The sequence below is a fragment of the Mycteria americana genome, chromosome 2 (assembly GCF_035582795.1).
Source record: "Mycteria americana isolate JAX WOST 10 ecotype Jacksonville Zoo and Gardens chromosome 2, USCA_MyAme_1.0, whole genome shotgun sequence".
In the NCBI taxonomy this organism is placed as follows: Eukaryota; Metazoa; Chordata; class Aves; order Ciconiiformes; family Ciconiidae; genus Mycteria; species Mycteria americana.
In genome coordinates this window covers 59,920,668-59,927,719 of record NC_134366.1, presented here as the reverse complement: position 1 = coordinate 59,927,719, position 7,052 = coordinate 59,920,668, and positions in this window count along the sequence as shown.

Sequence of the window (7,052 nt, the reverse complement as noted above, 5' to 3'; positions counted from 1 at the left end):
AAAATGAAGGGAAAATAATAATAATGTTAAAAGAATATATAATATTCTTTTATATAATAATAAAAGAAATAATAAAACAAGTGATGCACAATGCAATTGCTTACCACCCACTGACCAAGGCTCAGCCAGTTCCCAAGCAGCAGACCCCTGGCCAGCTTTTCCCCTAGTTTATATACTGAGCATGACGTCACATGGTATGGAATATCCCTTTGGTCACTTGGGGCCAGCTGTCCTGGCTGTGCCCCTCCCAGTTTCTTGTGCACTTCCAGCCTACTTGCTGGTGGGGTGGTGTGAGAAGCAGGAAAAGTCCTCGACTCTGTGTAAGCACTGCACAGCAGTAACTGAAACATCAGTGTGTTATCAACATTATGCTCATCCTAAATCCAAAACAGAGCACTATACCAGCTACTAGGAAGAAAATTAACTCTATCCCAGCCGAAACCAGGACACCCGTACTGTGGGGAAACCTGGTATGGGAATGCAGTCCTGTAAATTGGGCCCCATAATTTCAAAAGGATGTTAAGGTCCTTGAATGCGTCCAGAGGAGGGCACCAAAGGTGGGGAAGGGGCTGGAAGGCATGTCCTCTGAGGAGCGGCTGAGGACACTGGGTTTGTCTTGTTTGGAGAGAAGGAGGCTGAGGGGTGACCTCCTTGCTCTCTCCAGCTTCCTGAGGAGGGGGAGTGGAGAGGGAGGTGCTGACCTCTCCTCCCTGGGATCCAGTATCAGGACATGTAGAAATGGCTCAAAGCTGTGTCCCTCAGGGCAAGTTCAGACTTGACATGAGGAAACATTTCCTTATTGAGAGGGTGGTCAAACCCTGGAACAGGCTTCCTAGAGAGGCAGTCGATGCCCTATGCCTGTCTGTTGAAGATGCATTTGGACAATGCTCATATTAACGTGCTTTAACTTTTGGTCAGCCCTGAAGTGGTCAGGCAGTTGGACTCAATCACTGTTGTAGGTCCCTTCCAACTCAACTATTCTATTCCTATTCCTATTCCTATTCCTATTCCTATTCCTATTCCTATTCCTATTCCTATTCCTATTCTGATTCCTATTCCTATTCCTATTCCTATTCCTATTCCTATTCCTATTCCTATTCTATTCTATTCCATTGTATTCTGCAAGCCCTGGTAAAAAGTCTCTCTTTGTCTTTCTTACAAGCCCTCTTTATATATATTGAAAGGACACAGTAAGTTCTCCCCGGAGCCTTCTCTTCTGTAGGCTGAACAACCCCAACCCTGTCAGCCTTTCTTCATAGGAGAGGCGTTCCAGCCCTCAAATCGTTTCTGTGGCCCTCCTCTGGACCTGCTCTAACAGGTGCATGTCTTTCTTGGGCTGGGGGCCCCAGAGCTGGATGCAGTACTCCAGGTGGGATCTCACCAGACCAGAGTAGAGAGGGAGAATCACCTCCCTCAACCTGCTGGCCATGCTTCTTTCTATGCAGCCCAGGGTACAGTTGGCTTTCTGGGCTGCAAGTGCACAGTGCCCGCTCATGTCCAATTTTTCATCCACTAGTATCTCCAAGTCCTTCTCCACAGGGTTGCTCTCAATCCATTTATCCTGCAGTCTGTACTGATACTGGTGATTGCCTGGACCCAGATGCAGGACCTTGCACTTGGCCTTTTTGAACTTCATGAGGTTCACACGGGCTCACTTCTTCAGCCTGTTAAGGACCCTCTGGATGGCATCCCTTCCCTCTAGTGTATCAAATGCACCACTCAGCTTGGTGTCATCTGCAAACCTGCTGAGGGTGCACTCAATCCCACTGTCAATGTCATTAATAAAGATATTGAACAGTATCAGTCCCAATACAGACCTCTGAGGAACACCACTTCTTACTGGTCTCCATTTGGACATTGAGCCATTGACTGCAACTCTTTGTATGCCACCATCCAGCCACTTCCTTATCCATTGAATAGTCCATCCATTGAATCCGTATCTCTCCAATTTAGAGACAAAGATGTTGTGTAGGACCATGTCAAAGGCCTTACAGAAGTCAAGGTAGATGACATCAGTGAGGTCCACTGATGCAGTCACTCCATCGCAGAAGGCTACCAGATTAGACAGGCAAGCTACCAGATTAGTCAGGCAGCTGTGATGTAGTTGTACACTTACTAAAATACAGTCCGTATACTGTACTACAGCTAACTGTCCTAATTGCAGAAATGTTAGAATAAATATTATGCAGAATACGCAGAAGTTGAAGGCCTAATGTTCAGGTGGCCAATGTCTGTATTACAGTCTTTGACACTTCACCCTGAGTTACAAGACAGCACAGTTCCTTTAGGCGGAGAATCCAGAGTACATTAATGGAAAGAAAGGCTTTAATGCATGGGTTTACCTTATGGAGAAGTATATTAATACAACAATTTTGTCTTCAAAACAGAGTCTTCCATCAAAAAAAAAATTCATCACAGTGTAACTTCCTAAGACCATTAGCCTGCTCCTGATAGTTATACTCTGACTATGGCGGCTGGTCAGCTCAAAGTGAGAATTGTAGTAATCTGCAGGATTAGCATGTTAAGTGTCTTACTCTTAAAATTAATTACTTTTATTGCTATATCTGTCTATTGTTATCTTTTTTTACTGGAAGTGTCAGTTCTGTCTGATGAGCTACAGATAACACTGCTAATGCTCTCCATTGGCCTCCATTCAGTAGTTTTAAAGCAGAGCAGTAAATGTGTAACTGAGGCATGCTGAACTAGCATGCTTGGGTGACTCGGATTGTGAATACAAGTAACTTAAGTTCAGGAGAACCCATGGACTTGCCCTCTCCACTCCTAACTGGTTTTGGCTTTTTCTTTTTTTCTTTTTTCTTTTTAGGTAGGTCATGATCCAGTAAAGAGATTCCACCAGTTGTTTCTTCTCAGGAATGCTAATGACAACTAGGTTTGTACCAGTTGTGTGTTTAGAAAGGCTCTACACAACTTTGCTCAGATTATTTCTGTTCTCAAATGGCCATCCCTTCAGCCCTTCTCAAATCTCTCATACAGAGATAAAAACACAAATAACTTTAAATGCCATAGAGCCTTTCCCTGTTTTGTGATTTACAACTCACTTATTCTGTTTTTCCAGATATGCAAGATATGGGGTGGAAAGAGTGATAGCTCTTAATAGAAAATGAATACATTAACTACATAAATTTTCCCCCCTTACCCTTAGCATATCCCTGAGGTTTGCCATTGCTTGGAATCAGACACTCTAGGTCAGTGGCTGACAACACAAAAACCTTAGAAAAGTGCTTTGCAGCTTTTTAGTACACCTACGAGTGGTTGCTGACTATCAGAAAATCCTGCAGCGTTGTGCTCTGTAGATGTACCTAGAAAGATCTGTTTGCAGCAGAGCACACTGGAATTTAATAGCAACAGGATTAGAAAACTGATCCATCCCTTGCTTTTCTTTCTCCTATTCTACTGCTACTTGCATCCTACCCCTTTCAGCCTAACTGTACCTGAAGTGGTTGAACTAGGAACTGATCACAAAATTAACAACAACAACAACAAAAGAAATCTGACTCCTTGCTCTTTGAAAGGGAACAAAATAAAAGAAGTGAAATCATAGGGCAGAAAGTGAGCAACAGGAGTTCCATAATGAAAGGAATGGACAGTCTTGTTTATGTGAGGCAGAATGAGACCCAAGATAATACTGTTTTTACTTAATGGGGAATGGGCAGAAGGGGAAACCTGCAACTGCAATCCTGGCACTGTCCTGCTATAGGGTTAGTTTAGCCCATATTAAATAGACAGTTTAAAATATTAAACCTAACAGATCTTAAGATGAGTGTGTATATGACTAAAATAATGAATGTCATCATGAGCCATGGTGTTATTTGTATGTTGCTCTGCACATATCAGTCTATGTATATGTATCTTTAAAAAAAGGAAGTCAATTGCACGATTGCATTTTAGAAGCTACGTTGCAAATTACTTATTATGAATGCCATTTTAACCATGTGAATTTCTCTAAAATAAACAAAATAAAACTTGCTGTAAGCGTGAGCTGGCTCACAGCGGGGACAGGAGCTCTTCCACCGGAGTCAGTGGTGCACAGGCTGTGGGAAGCAGGGACAGGTAGCATGTCTTCCTGTGAAGTATTTCACTGGATGCAGACTACAGCAACACTAGGAGGCCACAAGAGCCTCATCGTCTGCTCTGTAGCTCATTGTGGCATATTGGGTACTTGTATGTCCCAGAGAGGTAGAAGGGGTGAGGGCTGGCATCCTGTTGTCTTTTGTGTTCTCTGGTGGCTTATAAACCACCAGAGAAAGGGAAAAAACCAAGGAAAGTAATTAACACTTTTTTTCCCAATGGAGACAAAGTTTTGACTTATTTGGGAAACTAAATTGTCAATTAAACTCATGTTTTCCATTTGTTGTTAGTGGTAATGACCAAACTTCCTACAGGTGCAGGAGGATTAACTGTAGGTACACAACAAGCTCTAATTCTTTCCCCAGTTTCTATTTGGAAAAGCTCATCTATGTTCAGTAGCATTCAAATTGTGATAATTGTGTTATACTATTCCCAGGTACTATCTGCTGTCTTTTTTCTTTCACAATAAGAGGAATTACCAAGTGGGCAATTGTTTTGACCCTCCCAGGGCTGATAGAGATGAATTAAAGTAATGCTCTCCTAACAGAAAAACATCCCCCTGCCCCAAACTCTGATAGCAATGGAGATTGTGGTATGCGGAGTCATGAACCTAGAAAAATGCATGGCAAAGTCTTCTGAACTCTGTTGGCTTTGTAACAGAGTTGAGCTAGGGGATACTGAAGCAATAGGAGCCAAGAGGGAAATGCCAGTGAAACACCTCAAAGCACACAAGGGGTGTTCCTCTATGAAGGAAACACGGACAGCCCAGCTGAAGTGCCTCTACACCAATGCACGCAGCATAGGCAACAAGCAGGAGGAGTTGGAAGCCATTGTACAACAGGAAAACTATGATATGGTTGCCATCACGGAAACGTGGTGGGATGACTCGCACAACTGGAGTGCGGCGATGGATGGCTATAAACTCTTCAGGAGGGATAGGCAAGGCAGGAGAGGTGGTGGGGTAGCCCTATATGTTAGGGAGTGTCTGGATAGTTTAGAGCTCGATGATGGTGATGATAGGGTGGAGTGTCTATGGGTAAGAATCAGGGGGAAGGCCAACAAGGCAGATATTGTGGTAGGAGTCTGTTACAGACCATCCAACCAGGATGAAGAGACTGATGAACTATTCTATAAGCAGCTGGGAGAAGCCTCACGATCGCTACCCCTTGTTCTTGTGGGGGACTTCAACCTACCGGATGGCTGCTGGAAGTACAATACAGCAGAGAGGAAACAGTTTAGGAGGTTCCTAGAGCATGTGGCAGATAACTTCCTGACACAGCTGGTGAGTGAGCCAACGAGGGAAGGTGCCCCGCTGGACCTCTTGTTCATGAACAGAGAAGGACTTGTGAGCCATGTGATGGTTGGAGGCCGTCTTGGGCAGAGCGATCATGAAATGATAGAGTTTTTGATATGTGGAGAAGCGGCGAGGGGGGTCAGCAAAACTGCCACCTGAGACTTCCAGAGGGCAGACTTCGGCCTGTTTAGGAGACTGGTTGAGAGAATCCCCTGGGAGGCAGCCCTAATGGGCAAAGGAGTCCAGGAAGGCTGGACATTCTTTAAGGAGGAAGTCCTAAAGGCACAAGAGCAGGCTGTCCCCAGGTGCCGAAAGACGAGCCGGCAGGGAAGAAGACCGGCCTGGCTGACTAGAGAGCTCTGGCTCGAACTCAGGAAAAAGAGGAGAGTCTATGACCTCTGGAAGGCAACTCAGGAGGACTACAAAGGTGTAGCAAGGCTGTGCAGGGAGAAAATTAGAAGGGCCAAAGCTGAGCTAGAGCTCAATCTGGCTGCTGCTGTAAAAGACAACAAAAAACACTTCTTCAAATACATTAGCAGCAAAAGTAGAGCTAAGGAGAATCTCCAGCCCCTAGTAGACAGGGGAGGGAACACAGTGACAAAGGATGAGGAAAAGGCTGAGGTACTTAATGCCGCCTTTGCCTCAGTCTTTAATAGTTGTTGGCCAGTTGTTCTCTGGGTACCCAGCCCCCCAACTCAGAAGATAGGGACGGGGACCAGAATGGAGCCCCCATAATCCAGGGGGAAATGGTTAGTGACCTGCTGCACCACTTGGACACTCACAAGTCTATGGGGCTTGATGAGATCCACCCGAGAGTACTGAAGGAACTGGCAGAAGTGCTCACCAAGCCCCTTTCCATCATTTACCAGCAGTCCTAGCTAACTGGGGAGGTCCCAGTTGACTGGAGATTAGCTAATGTGACGCCCATCTTCAAGAAGGGTCGGAAGGAGGACCCGGGGAACTACAGGCCTGTCAGCCTGACCTCGGTGCTGGGGAAGCTGATGGAGCAGATCATCCTGAGTGCTATTACATGGCATGTAGAGAACAACCAAGGGATCAAGCCCAGCCAGCATGGATTCAGGAAAGGCAGGTCCTGCTTGACCAACCTGATCTCCTTCTATGACAAGGTGACCCACCTAGTAGATGAGGGAAAGGCTGTGGATGTTGTCTCTCTAGACTTCAGTAAAGCCTTTGACACGGTTTCCCACAGAATTCTCCTGAAGAAACTGGCTGCTCATGGCTTGGATGGGTGTACTCTTTGCTGGGTAAAGAACTGGCTGGATGGCCGGGCCCAAAGAGTGGTGGTGAATGGAGTTTACTCCAGTTGGCGGATGGTCACAAGTGGTGTTCCCCAGGGCTCTGTGTTGGGGCCAGTTCTGTTTAATATCTTTATCAATGATCTGGATGAAGGGATCGAGTGCACCCTCAGTAAGTTTGCAGATGACACCAAGTTGGCCGGGAGTGTTGATGTGCTTAAGGGTAGGAAGGCTCTGCAGAGGGACCTGGACAGGCTGGATCGATGGGTCGAGGTCAATTGTATGAGGTTTAACAAGGCTAAGTGCTGGGTCCTGCACTTGGGCCACAACAACCCCATGCAACGCTACAGGCTTGGAGAAGAGTGGCTGGAAAGCTGCCAGGCAGAAAAGGACCTGGGCATGTTGGTTGACAG